The sequence below is a fragment of the Phoca vitulina genome, unplaced genomic scaffold (genome assembly GCF_004348235.1).
Source record: "Phoca vitulina isolate PV1807 unplaced genomic scaffold, GSC_HSeal_1.0 scaffold7, whole genome shotgun sequence".
In the NCBI taxonomy this organism is placed as follows: domain Eukaryota; kingdom Metazoa; phylum Chordata; class Mammalia; order Carnivora; family Phocidae; genus Phoca; species Phoca vitulina.
In genome coordinates, this window is record NW_022589710.1 from 48,061,914 (window position 1) to 48,075,622 (window position 13,709).

General features: G+C 49.5%; 1 protein-coding gene across 13 annotated transcripts in view; it reads left to right on the forward strand.

The window, feature by feature from the left end:
- Positions 1–209: 209 nt before the first annotated feature.
- NRXN3 (neurexin 3) overlaps positions 210–13,709 on the forward strand; it is a 1,527,623-nt gene continuing 1,514,123 nt past the window's right edge. For 11 of the 13 annotated variants that reach the window (XM_032406089.1, XM_032406090.1, XM_032406055.1 and 8 more), the window contains exon 1: positions 210–528. The gene's annotated coding sequence lies outside the window, so the exon portion shown is untranslated. Of the gene's footprint in view, positions 529–1,709; positions 2,289–2,486; positions 2,579–13,709 lie in introns of those variants that run through there. The other 2 variants (XM_032406059.1, XM_032406056.1) reach the window with 2 other exon arrangements.

Consider the following 13,709-nt stretch of genomic DNA (forward strand, 5'->3'; position numbering starts at 1 on the left):
GGGTCGGGGGAGAACTGAGCTCCTGACACTGCCTCTTAGTCATAGGGGGCTGCACAGTGCCCCTCCCTGACGATATCTTCTCGGCTGTTTGCAAAACAGTCAGGGAAGAGGTGAAGCCCTGAGCCAGGCAGCCTGGCTGTCTCTTTAAATGCCGGGGTCTGTGTGGGAGAGGGAGGGGCTGGCTCTGGAGTGCGTGAAATTCCTGGGCTTCCCGGCAGTCTCAGGCTCCGAGCTCAGCCCTACACATCTCCTCTTGCATCCAACTCCTTGAGAGGGAGAGGCGAGCGTGTCCTCCCCTCTCTCGCAGCCGCCAGCGTCTAGAGCCACCGCGGACCTGCTTTTCACACCTCCGCCACCCCCCTCCCTTCTTCCCCGCCACTCCCTCCCAGAGAGAGAGAGAGAAAAGGAAAAGGAGAGAGAAAGATTCTGGAATTTGAACCTTCCCAAAGAGGAAACATACCCAGCAAAGTCAGTTGATTAAGCATCAAACAAACAAACAGATCCCAAATCTTCTGTTCAACTGGAAAGGTAAGGTTTGGGGGGAAAGGAAGGCAGGCAGGGTTTGAAACAACTCAAGGTTCTTGTTCGTTCTGGGAAGAGGTTGCTCCTGAGAGGGTAGAAGTTTTCAGTTGGGAGCGACCAACCTAGATTTTTTTTTTGGATGCTGGATCCGAGAGCCTCGGCTGACCATGGGAATGGCTTTTCAACTGCCTTTCTTTTCCTTCAGTTGCTCCTGGAAGTTGAGTCCTCTCGCTCCAGATGTTGGAAAAGTCAGAGAATGTTTTAGGTTTTTTAATCTTTTTTTTTTTTTTTTAAGTCTTTCTCCTATTAGCTTGGATTATTAGTCTGAAAGCATGTATGCCCATCACTTCATTTTGGGCAGATAGTTTTTTGGCATTTTGTAGCTACTTTCCCTCTAATTATCTTTTTTTTCTGGGGAAAGGACTGGTTCAAATGAGAAAGAGAAGAGACACTCTGAGGATCATAAGACAAAATTGAATTGAGACAGGGATTTCCCTAGCTGTTGAGGAATTGAGGTGTGTGTGTGTGTGTGTGTGTGTATGTGTGTGTGTAAGTAAGATTTTTTTTTTTTTTAAGAAGGGGTGTGAGGAGGTGGTTCTTGAGTCTGAAGATTCAGGTTGGACTCGTGCTATCTTCTTGTGAAGGTGGGCATAATCAGAGAAGGTGAAAAGGGAGTGTGTGTGTGTGTGTGTGCGCGTGTGCGTGCGCGTGTGCGCTCCTGTTTGGATCTGTTACAAGGGAATCTTCCTCCTCTGCCTTCCATTTATTTATATTAATGATTTAGTAGCAGGCTTGCCTGAAAACTTCCACTCTGTGTAAGCACTGTGGGTTTTGCAAGCTCTCAGTGACCTTAAAGGCTGGCTCGATGTATTTTTTTTTTTTCAAGGCATTGTGTTGTACCCAGAGTTTTGGCTCTTTCCTCTCTCTTTTTTAACCATGAAACTTAACTGCTTTAGAAACATCATCCTGATGACAAGGGAAAAATAATCTGTCCTCCCCCCACCCCCCATCCCTTCCTAGGCCAGTGATGTAATACCAACCTATGGGCTCGGCTGCTTTGCAGGTGACTTCCCCTGTGATTACTTGTTAAAAAAAATAAATTTCTTCCTCCCTCCATTAAATGCCTTCTCTTTTGATCTGGATGTAGAAATAGCATCATGTAGTGAGAAAATTATATTTTTGCTAACTCTTATTGGGCTTTAGGTAAGGTAGGATTCTTTTCCCCTGATCATTATTTTTAATTTTTTTTTTTAAATGCAAAGGTCAGAGATCATTGAGAGCTAGGCTAGGATGGAGCGAGACACAGTCAGACCACCTAGGAGAAGTGGGAGAGTAGGAGCTGACCTCTCCCCGCTTCCTCCGGTCACTCCCGCTTGGGGAGAGAGTTTCCTTTTACCAGACCGATCCACCTCAACATTCTTAATTCTTTCTCTGCCCTGGGTCCTGTGGATGGCCCTGGGAGCAAGAGGGGCACTCCTTGTCACACCTGGAGGACAGTGTAGTTTCAGGGGTCAGATGACCGTTTGCCTTTGTGATGAAGGTTCCAATGGAAATTTGAACTCCCAGCGCACTGGGTGACTCTGTGCCTGGGATAGTCTATCTGGGGGCACCTGGAGGTTAGGTCCGGCGAACCTGAAGAACTAGCCCTTTATGAATTTGCTGTTGTGGAGTAGAGCCTCCTTCATCGTTCAAGGGCTTCTGCATCGCCTTTCGAGTTAAAATGGTCCCGCTGGTTATGATGGGCAAGTTTACCTAAGGGCTACTGGGTACGTGGCGGAGGGATGGAGGGGAGAAAGACATAACAAGGCTGGTATTTTTTTTTTTTTAATCTTCTAGCTTAATCTGCCTATGTGATATTGGGGCAAACGATATTTCAGACGGGTGCTGGTTGTGCAGAGATATTCCTATTGTTTGATTTTTTTTTTTTTTTTTTTTGGTTGGGGAGTGGAGAGCAAGGGCTCTTGGCCCATTTTCTGCAGCCTGGGGTTCATCCTGCGAGCCAGTCTTCCTTCTGGAAGAGGGGGAAAAGGCTGGATGCTGGAAGTTCGCTATTAAAGTGAGCAACAGGGCTGGGTTAATATTTTTTTTTAAAACAACCGGACAGTGCGAATGCCCTTTTCTGGAGCTTTCCGGCCCTTTCTAGTGAAATAATGATTTAAAAAATTGCTTCTTAAGACGACGGGGCCAGAAATCAAAGGGATTCTAGATTTTGAGAGACAACTACCTCTTTGCTTCTCTGGTAGCTCCCTGCTAATAATTATTGGGGGTTTGACGGGGGTCTGGCCTCTTTTTTTGGTTAATTTCTTTTTAATGCTGCGTTTCTACTGAATATGTTGATGATTTGCTGCTTATATAAGGGAAAGAATGTATTGAGGTGGATTGATGCTTGGGGTTTTGAGATCGGCTACTGAGATTGGGTGGCGGTTGATGTGTTTGTCGATGTGCATGGTAGGAAGGTCTTTTCTTTTGGGTGGTGGGGGACAAGGGGACAGTTGGGAAATGGTAGATGAGATGCTACAGCGAATGGAGACATGAGGGGAGACGGAGGTGAGGTCGGAAGTCACCGGTTTGCAGAATTTCTGTCCTGCATCCCCCTTTCTCTCGCTCCTTGGGAAAAAAAAATCCATTATCTCTAAAAACACATTATTCTTCAATTGGCCTTTTAGAGCGAAAAAGAGAGGGAGGGGAGGGGTTAATTCGGTAAGGGGGCTTGGTTGTAATTAGCCCTCACTGCTGCAAAACTGAGATAGAGAAATCCACCCGCACCAGCTTTGGGGGCACAGAGAGGCAGCGGGAGATGGGGGACAGGTTGTCAGTCTTAGATGAACAGTGAAGCAGTGGGCTTAGCGTTTGGGTATTGTGTGCGTTTGTGTCTCAGGTGCTCGTGCAGTGTCTTCCACCCCACCACCAATGTCCCCCCCATCCTCCCCCAATTCTACCATGCTCTTGCCTTCCATTGCCACGCACCGCTCTCCCCTACCCCATGGCCCCCTCCCCCTTTCCTCTAGCCCTTTCCATCTCCATGAGAAAATTCTGATTCTGATGGCTCTGCGGCTCTTTTTTCTTTTCTTTTCTTTTCTTTCTTTCTTCCCTTTTTTTTTTTTTTTTTTTTGCAACACAACAGTGGTGCGATGGCCTTTCCTACATGCCACACGGATGCAGCCTTCTGATAGGAGGGCTAAGTCGGCACATCTACACACGCACTTGCACAAGCTCTTGCACACACGCACTCTAGCACGGACACAGGCGACCAAGGACTTGATTTCGTTTGGTTTCAGTCCCCTCCGTGGCTCTCCCCGCCCCTACCTCCACCATGGCTCCTTTCCACCCATCTTCATACGGGCAATGCAGTAACGCTATCCACGTCTTCTCCCCACACCGCTCTCTTCTTTCTCCTCGCCATTATTTTCTCCCGAAAGCTGTGGTGTGTCGCAGTTCATGGGATTAGCATGTTGGAGAGTCTTTGGGGGAGGGGACTTCTTGAGAAGGGGATTGGAGTGGGGGTAGATGACATTAATGGTGTTTTTTTTTTTTTTTGCCAAATAAGCACCCAGTGATAATGATCCAATTTAACCATCCGTGTAATATGCGTTTGCGGCACACTGGAGGAAGGTTACGGGGAAAGCGGAGTCTGGACTGGGTTACCTCGGGGGAGATTTGCTGCCTGGACATAGAGACAGACACCACCCCCACACCACACATATGCATGCTCTCTCACACACGCCACCACACACAGCTCTGCTCAGTGGGCTGTGTCAAGCCAGAGGGCACTGCAGAATGTCCCCGAGTTGTCGTCGTTCCTTGCGAGGATGGAATGATGTCTTTGTCCTACCCTGCTCTCACTCTGATGTCCGATGTTGCCTGGTCTTGAAATTCTTGGTGGCCTTTGTGTTGCCTTTTGGGAGGGGGCTGGAAGGGTGTTTGTGTTCTGTCAAACACCGGTGTGCCTCCAGTTGGACCACATGGGAGGGTCAATACCATGTGTGCGGGTCACGCAGGAGGCTGCCTGCCTGTTTGTGCCGTGGGAGTGCGATTGTTGGCTGTGGCTGTGCGCGGGGCTCTGGAGAGGTGCGGGGGTGCCAGGGAAGGGAAGCTGACTTCCCCTTGGGGAGGGGAGGGCAAAAAGCGGGGGTGTTCAGACAGAGGGCATTGGAGTGTTCAGGGTAGCTGAGAAGGGGGTGGAGGGGGAGAAGCCGCTCGGGTCTCCGGCGGAAGCGTCACATGAGGTCCCCGCGTCCCCAAGCCAGCCTGTGGGCGGGGGTGCTCGTGGATGACTGGTGGGCGGGTGCAGACTGAAGGGGGAGAGGTGGGCAAAATTGAGGGTTTCCCCTGCCACCTCCCGAGCCCCAGGCAGAGCTGGGAGGACAGCCTTGCCCTCCCAGCACTGGCCACCCTTGGGCAGCTGGGCCTTGGTGGAGGCTACAGCCCCCCAGGAGCTGAAATCGCCCTGGGCCGGGAAAGCAGCCGAGCCTCAGTGCTCCAGTGCTCAGGGTTCGGCTGCCTTCACTACCAGACGCCATTTTCCGTCTCCTTTGGCTAAAGGTGTGTCCCTCTTTAGGCAATTATAAAGGAAATTGGCAAACATTTTGCCTGAAAGAAAAAAAAAATCCCCAGAGCAAAATGCTGATTGTCCTCTGTTTCTGACGTCCCTCTCCCTTTCCGGGGCTGACCTTGAGGAGTTAGGGAGAAAGGGTTACGTCATTGCCAGAGAAAGGGGAGAAATAGGGAGTAGGATGCCTCAGGGGCAAATTTTTGTGCCCAAAACTGGAGAAGAGAATATTCTTGGGATTCCCCCCTCCCTTCTCCTTACAAGACCCTTATGTGTGAGTGGGGGACTTGCAGAAGTAGAAGTGTCCCTTCCAAAGCTTGCCTCCTAGAAATACACCTGCTTGGTACGTTAGTCCGCCCGCTGTGAATCAGGCCTGGTCTCCCCCAGGCACGCACCTGCAGGGGTAGATGGCTGAGCTGCAGCTCTGATCCTTGAGGTCCAGCCCCGGTTGCTCTGCAGTTGGCTAAGTGAGGCCCTGCGGCTGGGCCAGCCACAGGTGGCAGTCCTGGGCTCCAGCAGGGGCTCTGCGTGGGGCCTGCTCCCAGCCTCTTCCTGCAGGCCCCTGCGCAAATGATACCTGCTCAGAGATGACTATCCTGACTGGCTTTCTAAAATAGCCCTCCAAACCCACCACTGCCACTTTCCAGCCCGTTATCCTGCCTTTAATTCCAATCAGCTAATCACTACCTAATACTACATTATGTATTGAAGGGTTAAGGTGATCTTGTCTCCTCTATATTACAAGCTCCAGGAGCTCAGGGACTTTGTTTTTGTTCATTATAGCGTTCTCAGTGCCTAGGACACTTCCAGCCACATAGTAGGTGCTCAACAAATATTTGTTGATTGGAGGAAAGAACCATATGGGTTTGGTGTTGGGGTTCTCTTTTCTTCTCTAGCACCTTGGACCTGTCTTCTGGGAAAGTTGAACTTTGTCTCTGGCTGTCTTATCCCTCCCTGCAAGTCCCAGATCTGCTGGAGGGATTGGAAAGTGTGCAACTTCCTGATTGAGAAAGGTCTCCATGCCTGACTCAGAGGGACTCTGCCTCCTTCACGATCCCTGTAATATTAGTCATCATCATCATAGTGGTACTAGTAAGAGTAGTGATATAGCTGCCATTTTGGAGGATCTTAATATATTTCAAGTTCTGCATGAAGATGTTTTTTTTTTTTTTTGTAAACATTTATTATCTCATTTAATTCTCCAAACAGCACAATGCAGTGTATTCTTATTATCTGCCTTGAACAGAGGAGGAGATTGAGGCTTAGACTTACACAAAGTAAACTAGTAAAGTGGCAGATCAAGGATTTGAACTCAGATCTGTCTTTTTCCAGAGCCCAAGTTCATGACCCTTGTGTTATACTGTTAGAGGTAAAAGGGAGATGAGCCATCATTTCATTCAGTGCCCTCAAATACAGATGAGAAAACTGAGGTGTAGAGAGATTAAGTGGCTTGTCCAAAGTCATATGGCAAATCTGACCCAGAGACAAAGCCGGAATCCAGGTTTCCTGCTGCCCAGGTAGTGCTCTTTGCACAGCATCATGTTGCCTTGTGGGATGTGTGTCCTTTCCCAAAGGGTATTGTGCTGGTGGCTGCCTGAGGGCCCCTCGTAGTTCTCCTCCTTCCTCCATCAGAGGAGTGGGTCTTGGTGAGGTGGGTGGGTTACGTGTGCCTTTACAGAGGGCAGACTTGACTCTGGCAGAGTAGAGAGAGACTGGAGGAAGACTGGTGGCCTATACTCCAAGGTCACTGGAGTCCCTGAGTGCTGGTCAGGGTCATCCCCTAATTGTGCTGGAGGAAGAGACCGCAGTAGCATGCTCCGGGTTTTCAATCCCATGTAGCGCTGCCCATTAAGATTACTCTTAGATGTAGCAGGGGCTCCATTCAGAAGTCCAAGCAGCTGGTCTCTGGGTCCTGATAGCCTTGAGAGCGTGTGTGCTTCTCCTAGACTGGCTTAGCCATTGTTTCTCAAGAAAGGGACGCATGGGCTCAGACCTTAACCTCAGTGTGTTTGATTTCTGTGTCCAGAGGCTGGCTGGGGAGCATGAGGTCATGAATTGTGGGTGAAGGGCCCCTGCCCAAGTCCCTCTGCTCTCCCCTAGGGTTGGCCTTGACCTTGAATTGGGGAGGGGTTAGACATCCTAGATAATTTTGTGTGTGTGTGTGTGTGTGTGTGTGTGTGTGTGTGTGTGTGTTGAGGGGGTCAGGGCAGTGGGGGAACAGAGGCCAGAGTAAAGTAGATTCTGAGAGCCAGGGAAGACTTACCTTGTGCTAGGACCTGGGACAGGGCATGAAGCTCTTTCTGTGGGACCTTGAGATGGAGTGACCAGATGCCCCGGTTTGCAGAGACAGTTCCCGTCTAGGCCTTTGTCATAGTGTACCTATTAACTCTCAAAAGTGGCCTGGTTTGGATGATAAAATATATAGTCATCTTTCTTTGAAATGGCATCACCCACTTTCTGTTCATGCGTACAGAGAGGAAAGGGGAATGCAAGAGGGGGAAATCCAGTTCTAGGGAGGAAGGTGACTGTGAGTAGAGCCTTTCCCCAGAGATACTTCCACTTGTCCCCATTTTTCAAGGATGAAGACCTGAATCTTTTGACTAGTTTTACTATCAACATCACCATTACTACTAACCTCACTAGTCTTACTACATTACCACTAGCCAACGTTTGAGTCTTACTGTGCACCAGATACTATGCTAAGCCCCTGACATGCATTATCTACCTTATGAGGTAGGTGCTATTTTCATTTCTGTATTACAACACCCCCCCCTCCACCAGCTCTGGCCTATAGAGGTTAAATAATATGTCCAAGGTCCTGCAGGTAGGAATGGCAATGGTCATGATTCAGACTCAGTGGGGCTGGCTCTGAAGCCTCTGGTCTTAACTACTGTGTCACACCACCTCTGTGGGCCTGTCCTTCAGTTCCCCAAGTCTGGGAACGTGATTCTGAGAGCTGACCCACTTGCCGGGCAGTCTGACCCACAACTCTGGGACATGCTGAAGATGTTGCTGCCAGTCCGAGGCACTTTAGGCTTGGGGAGAGGACAATGCTAGCCTTGCAACCGTGGTCTTTTTGATGGCACTTGGAAACTCTGTTCCCTGTGGTGTTTGTTACTTTCTTCCTTGCTTCAGGCACCTTGTCAGAAAAATGAGTTTAGGTTGTTTGGGATGGTGGTGAGTTGGCAGAAGGCAGAGAACCTGCAATGTATTTACCTCTGCTTTATTCCATGGCCCTGAACCTTGATGAGGCCACACTCCCCATGGCCCCCGCAGAAAGGCCTGGACCTCCATGGGAAAGTCTGGCGAATGGACTGTCATCTAGCACCTGCTGTTAGCAAAGCATGGTGTTCTGCCATATTTGTTTTAGATAGGTGGTATTCTCATTTGTCTGACAAGGAAACCAATGGGGTTAAATAGCTTGTCTAAGATCAGACAGTGAGAACAAACAGACCTTTTGTCTGACTCTAGGATTCATGCTCTTTCTGAGAACTTGCACTGCTTCCCACCCTGAACCCTGGAGGAGAGGGGGCAGCAGTTAGAACATCTAAAATGGGGACTAGAGGAGGGGAGGTCTTCAGATCAGCTCTCGAGGCCGAGGACTGGATGGGGCATCGAGGGCACATCATCCTAGTCAGTCAGGGCAAGACAGCAGCTGACCCTTCAGTTGGATGAGTCAGGAGAGCAGGGGGGAGGTGGCTCATCCACAACTTCATAGGTAGAGGCTGGGGGCATCCAGAAGAAGGTGCCTCTTTCCCACATGGAATAGTGATATGTGTACTGACACCAAATCCCACCTCTCCCCTCTGTGTCCATGTCATCAGGTCAAGGGTAAGAAGGAATGAGTGGTCTCACTGCCTAGAGCCAGGGAGGGGAATACACAGAGGGAAGAATATGGATTCTGCAGGCTGGAGGACTCCATGGAGAAAGGAAGAACTTTTTCTTGGTTCAGAGGGAGGGAAGAGAAGAGCACTTTTCTGACCAAGGGGTTGGTCTGAGTCCCCCAGGCTGAGCTGCATTAGCTTCATTGCAGTCCCATTGAAGACTCTGTTTATTTTTCCAATAATGTGTTAATTAAACATCGATTTCCGGGTGGAGGAAAGGGAATTGGATTGCTAGAGCTAAATGGAGTGAGGAGGATGGGGAGCTGGTAAGAGGGGCCCCAGGCTGGAGTCAGCATTCTGCAGCGTTGCCCCAGGGGGGTGGAGGGGAGCTGGGGCTGCCTCTTCCCCTGGCTCCAAATTTGGAATTCCCATCTCCTTTAGGAGCCTTTAGGTGGCATCTTTTCTACCCACAAGCCCCCAGAGCAGATAGAGAGCGCTCTTTGCCGAACTTCAGTTCAAGGAGGACAAAGGATGATTCTTCACCTTCCCCGGCCTCTTTGCTTTGTTGAGCTGCCCTGTGCCCGGCCTCGTGTTGGCACTCTGCATAGCGCAGCTCACCAGTTCTTTCAGTAAACATGGGATTAGTGCTTTTATGCCCCCACTTTAGAGCTGAGGAAACTGAGTCTCAGGCAAGTTAAGTGGCAAATTCAAGAGCAAAGAACTGGCAAAGCATGGCAAGGAAGGGGGCCCCAGAGGAGTAGAAAGTATCTGAGGTTGGCAGAACAGCTGCCAAGGGTCCAAGCTCCCGTAAAGGAAAAAAAGAGAAAAGAGTGAAGCATCTGATAGGCAACAAACAGGACCATTTGACACTCTATCGTTGGCTCAGACGGATCGAGCCGTTACCGTGTGCCAGCAGCCGCATCAAGCGCCTCGCACGTAGGTTGTGAGGCAGCGGTGACAGAGTGTCAGGGAATGTTATTCCCATTTTACAGACGAGGAAAGTGAGGCCTGGCGAGATGAACTTGGCGTGTGGTCGCAGAGTTGGTGAATGGTGCTGGGTTAAAAGCTGAGGTCCCACTTTAGTAAAGAGGACTCTGGAGCTGTGCTGCGTTGCCTCGTACACACCGAGGACACAGTACCTGCTCAGCAAGTCACCTGTAACTTCTGGGAGGTAAACACGTGGGGCCTTTAGGACGGATGCTCTGACCAGATCATGTGCCCCAGAAATGTCCAGGGTCTTGCCGTGTGACCCCCACCGTCCCTTCCTTTCTCGGCCCGTGGCAGCTCAGGCGGGCGTCCGGTCGGGCGGAGGCTGTTCTGGGGTGCTCGTGGTGCTTGGAGCCTGCACAGTGAGCTGGGTGGTGAGGGTTAAGTTAGAGCAGTGGTTCTCAAACTTTGCTGCATATTGGAATCACCATGTTAAATCCCAAACCTGTGTTGCGCCTCATACGAATTAAATCAGAATAGTTAGCGGTAAGACCCTGGCATCAGTATATTTTAAAGCTGCCTGGGTGATTCCATCAGGCTTGCAAACCAGTGGTTCAGAACAGTCTCTGCTACGAAGCGGGTGTTGGCAGGTGTTTCCAGAGTTATGTTGCAACTGCGGAAATAATCGATTATACACACCCAGGACCCGGTGGGGGCAGGGCTGACTGTGATCGGTTTCCTTCTCATTTAGAATAGCATCTTTCAGACTTTGGTATGCATCAAAACGTCTGGAGAGCTCTTACAAAATGCATATTCTCAGGCCCACTGCACATCGGAGTTAGGTCGGGGGGCCCAGGAATCTGCATTAAAAGCAAGTACTTTCTGTGGCCGGGTGAAAGCGTGACATACAGGGCCAGCCTCAGAGCCCCCTGTGTTCCATGCCAGTACTTGTGAAGCCCTCTCTCTTTGGAGGGCAAATAGGTGAGGACAGGGTCTGCTGTGGTTGCCTGTTGCTTGGTGAGATTTGGCCTTTGTTGCTCAAGACCGGCTGTCCACTACTCACATGGGAAGGCTTGTCACCTCGCTGGGGTCCCCGCTACCTAGTGCAGAGCTGTGTTTAGTGCCCTGGGTGCAGCGGCTCCGAGGGAGGAGCGGATGATCCCAACCTGGAAATTCACCAGGCTCCCCCCTCAGGTTTTAAAAAAATCAGAGTAAATCTCTGCACAACTTGAGTGTTTGGAAGTCTGTCAGCAGCAACCATCCTGAGCCTTCCCCGGGGATCGGTGAAACAGCTTCTCTGGGGCTCATTTTAAACTTTTCTTCCAAAGCTGTCAAAAAATAGAGAATAGTCATAGACTCTTAGAGCTGGAAGGGACCTTGGTGTTCATCCATGCCAACACTAATATTCTATTCATCTATTCATGCATTTATTCATCCAACAGATATTTATTAAACACCTACTGTATCCAGGCACTGTACCAGGTGCTGGGAATACAGCCACAATCAAGAGAGACACTTGGCTGATCCCTGATGGGGCTTACACTTGGGTGGAGGGGAGAGTATTAAACAACAGCAAGAAATATATAATTATTAATTATGATGAGTGCTCTGAAGGAAAAGTAGGGGGGGCTCTGAGAATTATGGAGCCTTAAGTAGAATGATGGCATGGAGGAAATGAGAGCTAACATTGAGTGCTCACTATAGATAGGCCCTATTGTAAGCGCATCACCCATATCCCCTCACTTAATCTTTACACTTAGTCTTGGAAGAGGGATACTGTTATTATCGTTGTCTTGTTGCAGATGAAGAAACTGAGGCACAGAGAAGTGCCCAGGCTGGAAAGACAACTGAGGTCTGTCTGTCGCCCCCCTCCCCCATCGCCGAACATCCCCCCTCAGAGTGAGAAGAACTGGTACTTGTTCTGAGAGCTGAAGGATGAGGTGGGGGTGAGGAAAAACCAGAGAAATTAAGAAAATGCTGGTAATTCTGGCCATGTATGGAGCTCTAGATGCCAAGCTTCGTGCAAAATGCTTGACCAATGTTATGTCACTGAATACCCACAACAAAGACAAGTAGGAATTCTTATCCCCTTTCTGCAGGTGAGGACACCAAAGCTTTGAGAGGTTAAGTTTACAGAAGGTGGAGCCTCTGCAGCCTGCCCCGTCTGGGCTGCTTGGATCTCACCTGTTGGGCAGTGCTAATCACAAAGAGTGGCTGACAGGAGCAATTCCCCCAGAGCCCACAGGCCTGCTTGCTCTGGGTCAGGGAGAACCTGGGTGAGCAAAGGACCTCTCTGGGGCATGGCTGCCCCTCTGTGTCATGAGCAGTCTCTGCTTTTTTTCCCTCTGGCAAGAGCCACCAGGCCGGCCTTCTAGGTCTGTTGGCCCACAAGCCCATAGGGAATGCTTACCCTCTGACTCCATCTCCCCCACCTTTCAGCCCCACCTGTTGCTAATTAGTGAGATGCTGGTCACCTGCAGTTCCCCTGTCCTCCTCTGTCCGGTGTCTCCCTGAACACCCACGACGTGTTCACCTGAGGTCTCCTCTGCCCTTGCCTTGTGGGGTCCTCCGGCCCACCCTGAGCTGATCTGCACTGAGCAGATGTGAGTAGAGGTAGGAGGAAGTATAGGGACTCAGGTGACGGACTTGGTCTAGAGTCACGAGGGAGAGGCAGGAAGATGTGTGAAGAGAAAAGAGATGCATTCATAAGGCATTGGTAAAATATTAAATTCCTCTAAAGGTTGCCAGGACATGGGAATTCATTTCTTCAACCTCCTTTCTGACCTGACCAACAGGTGAGCGAATCTGTACATGCAGACGAGTGCCCCATGAGACAGAGGCCTCTCTGTGCCCTGCTCTGTGTCTCTTCTGGGGTTGACAGGGTGGTTCTGGTATGGGGGGAACGTCAGAAGTGGGCAGTCTAGCTTCTTATCTGCTTTTCTCTGGGTCTTGGAGAGGTGGGGGCTGCCTCAGTCCTGGGCTCTGACTCTGATGAGGCTAACACTTGAAGCCCTTCCCCAGATTCCTGGAATTGAGACAGAAATGAGAAGGCAGGGAAGCTTTCTCGGAGAAGGGGTGGGTTGTGTGGGAGGTAGGAAGGTTGGCTAGTGTGTGGGTTGTGGAGTTTGGATGACAGTCACACTCTCTTTTTTTGTATGTGTGTGTGTGTGTTGTTTTTTTTTTTTACATTCAACTCCTTATAAAATCTTCTTAATTATTTTCTTATTACAGAATGATGTATGTTTGTTATAGAACATTTAGAAAATAACAAAAACAAAAATAAAAAAAATCACCTGTAAGTCCCCCCTCCAGAAATAATTAGTGGGAAAATTTTGATATCTGTCTTTCCGGCTAAATTTCTAAGCATCCACAATCCAGGGTGTGCTATTTTGTTTTTAAAGTTCATTCACTCATTTAATAAGCACTAATTGAGCGCCCACTCTGTGCTAGGCATCAACATCACATTTTGGAAGCTCTCACACTAGCTTTGATTTTTCACTTAAAGATGTAGCATGAGCACTTTTCACAGCAGCCTCTCATGCCGTTGAGCTTCCAGATTTAGATTTTGGGTGTAATGAGGCAGTTGGCAAATTTTGGCATCTTAGATCTTATGTCTTAAGGAAGAATTGTTGAGCCTCTCTCTCCTTGGCACCTAAGGCAGGCACCATGTTAGACCCCTTGGGAGAAAAATGTGTCCCTTCACCCAGGAAATAAGGAAGGGACAGAGGAAGGTTTGAAGGGTGGCAAAAACCCTAGCCCTTATTTAGTCTGGGGTTTCTCCCAATGGGGGGTTTGGAAAGGAGATATTCCATTCTCCTAAACAGAACCCTAGCAGCCCAGAGAGTGGGTGGAACCTTAGCACATGACTGGTTCACCTTCTTCATTGT